We start from the raw sequence: 5,743 nt of genomic DNA on the forward strand, positions 1-5,743 counted from the left end.
TCTGATCCAGGGATTCGGGGATTGAACTCTGGTCTCTTGCATTGCAAACAGATTCTTTACTGTCTGAGCCTCCAGGGAAGACCCAAAGTAGGCATTAAACCCTAGCTCTTAAGGTATCTGTCTGGTCTAATACTCCAACACTCCTCACTGCTAGGCTGTGCTTTCTCTCTTATCATCTAACTCCTGGATATTCCCCGGTGCTACTATTAAAACTAACTGGATACTTTTTTTAAAGCACTTTATTAAATAAATAAATATTTATGTATATTTTAACACATTTATATCTGTTTGGACAGGAGAGGAGTTTCTCATAAGGCTCATTTCACTGTTTCTCTGATTTATTTTTATCCTCTGCTATATAACTAGCTTGCAAAAAAAAAAGAAAAACTTAGTGGTTTGAACGATCAACAGACTTTCTTTGCTTACAAGTCCATGCTTTGGACTTCCCTGATAGCTCAGTTGATAAAGAATCCGCCTGCAATGCAGGAAACCCTGGTTCGATTCCTTGGTCAGGAAGATCCGCTGGAGAAGGGACAGGCTGCCCACTCCAGTATACTTGGGCTTCCCTGGTGGTTCAGCTGGTAAAGAATCCACCTACAATGCGGGAAACCTGAGTTTGATCCCTGGGTTGGGAAGATTCCCTGGATAATGCAAAGGCTCCCCACTCCAGTATTCTGGCCTGGAGAATTCCATGGACTGTATAGTCCATGGGGTCGCAAAGACTCGGACACGACTGAGTGACTTTCACTTTCAGTGTGATAACTTGTCTCTGTTGGGTGTGGTCACTCAGAGCAGCTTGATAGAAGCTGGAGGATCCACTCCCAAGACAGCTCCTGCAGGACCCCGGCAGGCTGGGTTACCCAGGGGCAGGAGCTGAGCTGCAGAACCGCCTGTCGGGGGCCTTCGTGTCCGTCCAGGTGCACATCTGGGCTTCCTCACAACACGGCAGCCCAGTGCCAAAGGCCGGGATTTCAAGAGACGGAAATGAGAGTGGTCAGGCTCTTACAGGGCCTGCGTGGTCAAGAACCTACCTGCCAAAGCAGGAGACTCAAGAGATGCAGGTTCAGTCCCTGGAGGAGGGCATGACAGCCCACTCTGGTATTCTTGCTGGGAGAATGCCACGGGCAGCAGACTACAGTCCATGGGGCCACACAGAGTCAGACACGACGGAGCGTCTGAGAACGGCGTCTTCAGGCCACACAGAGTCAGGCACGACGGAGCGTCTGAGAACGGCGTCTTCAGGCCACACAGTCAGGCACGACGGAGCGTCTGAGAACGGCGTCTTCAGGCCACACGGAGTCAGGCACGACGGAGCGTCTGAGAACGGCGTCTTCAGGCCACACAGTCAGGCACGACGGAGCGTCTGAGAACGGCGTCTTCAGGCCACACAGTCAGACACGACGGAGCGTCTGAGAACGGCGTCTTCAGGCCACACGGAGTCAGGCACGACGGAGCGTCTGAGAACGGCGTCTTCAGGCCACACGGAGTCAGGCACGACGGAGCGTCTGAGAACGGCGTCTTCAGGCCACACGGAGTCAGACACGACGGAGCGTCTGAGAACGGCGTCTTCAGGCCACACAGTCAGGCACGACGGAGCGTCTGAGAACGGCGTCTTCAGGCCACACAGTCAGGCACGACGGAGCGTCTGAGAACGGCGTCTTCAGGCCACACGGAGTCAGGCACGACGGAGCGTCTGAGAACGGCGTCTTCAGGCCACACGGAGTCAGGCACGACGGAGCGTCTGAGAACGGCGTCTTCAGGCCACACGGAGTCAGGCACGACGGAGCGTCTGAGAACGGCGTCTTCAGGCCACACGGAGTCAGGCACGACGGAGCGTCTGAGAACGGCGTCTTCAGGCCACACGGAGTCAGGCACGACGGAGCGTCTGAGAACGGCGTCTTCAGGCCACACGGAGTCAGGCACGACGGAGCGTCTGAGAACGGCGTCTTCAGGCCACACGGAGTCAGGCACGACGGAGCGTCTGAGAACGGCGTCTTCAGGCCACACGGAGTCAGGCACGACGGAGCGTCTGAGAACGGCGTCTTCAGGCCACACGGAGTCAGGCACGACGGAGCGTCTGAGAACGGCGTCTTCAGGCCACACGGAGTCAGGCACGACGGAGCGTCTGAGAACGGCGTCTTCAGGCCACACGGAGTCAGGCACGACGGAGCGTCTGAGAACGGCGTCTTCAGGCCACACGGAGTCAGGCACGACGGAGCGTCTGAGAACGGCGTCTTCAGGCCACACGGAGTCAGGCACGACGGAGCGTCTGAGAACGGCGTCTTCAGGCCACACGGAGTCAGGCACGACGGAGCGTCTGAGAACGGCGTCTTCAGGCCACACGGAGTCAGGCACGACGGAGCGTCTGAGAACGGCGTCTTCAGGCCACACGGAGTCAGACACGACGGAGCGTCTGAGAACGGCGTCTTCAGGCCACACGGAGTCAGGCACGACGGAGCGTCTGAGAACGGCGTCTTCAGGCCACACGGAGTCAGACACGACGGAGCGTCTGAGAACGGCGTCTTCAGGCCACACGGAGTCAGACACGACGGAGCGTCTGAGAACGGCGTCTTCAGGCACGACGGAGCGTCTGAGAACGGCGTCTTCAGGCCACACAGAGTCAGACACGACGGAGCGTCTGAGAACGGCGTCTTCAGGCCACACGGAGTCAGGCACGACGGAGCGTCTGAGAACGGCGTCTTCAGGCCACACGGAGTCAGGCACGACGGAGCGTCTGAGAACGGCGTCTTCAGGCCACACGGAGTCAGGCACGACGGAGCGTCTGAGAACGGCGTCTTCAGGCCACACAGTCAGGCACGACGGAGCGTCTGAGAACGGCGTCTTCAGGCTGGGGCAGGTCGCTTCTGCCAGGCTTGCTGTTGGTGTCAGCGAGCCCGCAAAGACTCAAGGGCTGGGGCATAGGTCGGGCCTCTAAAGGGGTGACCAGCAAAGACCTTGCAACCACCTTCAGTTCCCCATGACCACAGGGACCGAGCCCCAGCTTCCTTTCTTTCACGGCCTAGATTTCTCAAACAAGTCTCGCTGCAGATGCCCTTGAGAGTCCCCTTACCCTACTTTCTTCCATACTCTAGGTTTTCTCTTTCCTTTTTGAAAGATGCCCAGAACGCCTAGAATGGAATCCTACCACTTTCCTTCGAATCAGCAGGCTTAAAACAACTTTCCTGATGATCTCTGGCCCAATTCCCAGCTGACTTAAACTTCAGCATCCTTTATAACACATTCGTATGCGTCGACAAGTCCTATCCTTTCTTCCTCCCTTTGGTGGCAAAGGGGATTGTACTTTGAGGTATTTTAAGAACATTTTTTCACGTATTCTTCCAAAAGCATGTCTGGAAAAAAAAAATGTACTTCTGATAAATATGTATTAAATGTGAAGCATTTAAAGGCAGTTGGACCTGTTTAGTACCCTTATACATGTCTTTTTGAATTAATCCTGAATTCTTAAAGGGCTTCTTAGTCATTAATTACAATTAACTCCGTCCATTGCTATGCTCCATGCATTCTTGGCCCCCTCCCTGAAGCCTGATCAGTCTGCATAACGGATGGCTCCTCGTCTGCATCTCTTGCCATCCCGATGGCAAAAAAGTCAGCAAGTCCCTGGAGTGCTGGGCAACCACCAGGAGTCGCTGCCGGACTTGAATTTTTGTGCTGGAATTTGCCCTCAGGAATGCAAGCTTTTCACTGAAAGCCATTTTATACCACCCAGACGGGATGCTAGGAGGTAGAGGAATATGAAAGCCGCTCAGTTGTGTCCAACTCTTTGTGACCCCAAGGACTGTAGTCCACCAGGTTCCTCTGTCTACGGAATTCTCCAGACAAGAGTACTGGAGTGGGTTGCCATGCCCTTCTCCAGGGCATCTTCCCGATGCAAGGACAAACCTGGGTCTCCCGCATTGCAGGCCGATTCTTCACTGTCTGAACCACCAGGTAAGCCCCAGGAGGTAGAGGAGGCGTCACCAATGACAGGGTTAGGGGGGCTTCCTTGGCGGTCCCGTGGCTAAGACTCTGCACTCCCACTGCAGGGGCTCAGGGTCCATCCCTGGTGGGACTAGATCCCACGTGCCCCAACTAAGAATTTAGTTCATGCGCAGCAACCGGCCAAATAAACAAATTAATATTTTTAATAAAGGGAAAACAGTTAAAAAAAAATTGACAGGGGTAGGTGCAAGGGCTAATGAAGAGAGCCTGGGACAGTGGTCAAAGAGCTGGGAGAGTGAAATGTATGCCCCCGAAGAACCTTCATAAAACAGTTCATGTTTGCATATGAGTCCACGAGGAAGCCTGCCGTTGGCAAACCCACGCAGTTTTGGATGTGAAACGCAGTCGCGGTCAGAGCCAAGCCGTGCATGGACTGCCGCCTTTGTCTCCTGTGCATGTCCCTTTGGAGGGCTGGTCGTGCAGCAATGACACAGCCCCCAGACCCAGACTGAGCCCCGGCCATGTGCCCAAGCCCCCACCCCCCTGGGCCCCTGTCCCTCCACCTGCAGCCGGGCCAACAGCAGGCTCCTTGGAAGGGTGGTCAGAATCAGCCAAGCAGACGCCTAGGAAAGGCTTCGCTCCGCGCCTGGACAGAGGAAGCGATGAGCAAATGCTTCCCATTATTTTTATTCCCCCAGGTCCGTCTCCCTCGGGAGATTGTAAACCCACAGTGGAGAAGGCAGATGGGGCCTTGTCACTTCTCTCATTTCCTCATCCTCTTTCCAAAGCTTGGAAGCGGCACATTCCTACACGCTTAAGACAATGGCCTCAGAAATGGGGACGGAGGCTGTCAAGTCTCTTTTCCCTGTCAATGACCACATTTTCCATTCCTAGAATTTCCCTTCTGTTCTTTTTTTTTTTTTTAACCACCTGTTTAGTCTCTTCACAATGGCCTACTTTTGCCTATGTGGTCCGTTCCTTCATCTTGTTGAAAAACTTAAACACACTTATTTTTAAACCTTCTTCAGACTGTTCTGTCGCCTGCAGTCCTGGAGCATGAATCCGCTCGTGCACTGGGTCGTCTCTGAACTTTCTCACTCAGAAGTGCGTCTTGCATGAGAACTACCGTCTGTGGGCACCCGGAGCATCCCAGGTGGCATGGGCCCACGTGCAGTGGTTCGGGGCCGGTGGCTGAGGCAAGTGGCTTCTACCCGTTCCAGAGGTGTTTCTCCGAGACCCAACTTGCACTACTCACCTCAGCACTCCTGGGGTGTGAATATGAATTCCATCCATCCAGAGTTGGCATTACAAAATCAGGAACCCACAGCTGAAAGCAGGTGCCCACTCGGTTGTCCCATTCATGAAGTGACAGCGTTTGTCAGACCCCGACTTCACGAAGGGGACTCCGTCGTCCCAGCCCTCTCCTGGCCCCACTTGAGACCCTGCCCTTACACTTTCACCACCACTCTGGCCTTGAGTCCCGTCTCCCTCTGGTATCCAAGGCTTTCCCCTGCTTTTAAGTTCTACTTGCACTTAGAACTTCCTGTTAGAGTTCACCCATCCTTTTTGCAAGTCTGAAGCAGGAGAGGCATCATCCGTCTATTCAATCTGCTGTGTTGACTGCAAGTCATGGAAATGCAGGTGATGCCTGCGGCCTGGCGGGGCCCCAGCAGAGGTGGCAGCACCCTGCCAGGGGGCCACGGTCTCATGTGGGCTTCTGGCCAGCTGTGCTGGTCTGAGCCTCACAGCCATCCTGGGGGAGAGACATTCTTATCCCAATTTTATAGATAAGGGACTCAGAAAT

The sequence above is a fragment of the Bubalus bubalis genome, chromosome 4, assembly GCF_019923935.1.
Source record: "Bubalus bubalis isolate 160015118507 breed Murrah chromosome 4, NDDB_SH_1, whole genome shotgun sequence".
NCBI lineage: Eukaryota > Metazoa > Chordata > Mammalia > Artiodactyla > Bovidae > Bubalus > Bubalus bubalis.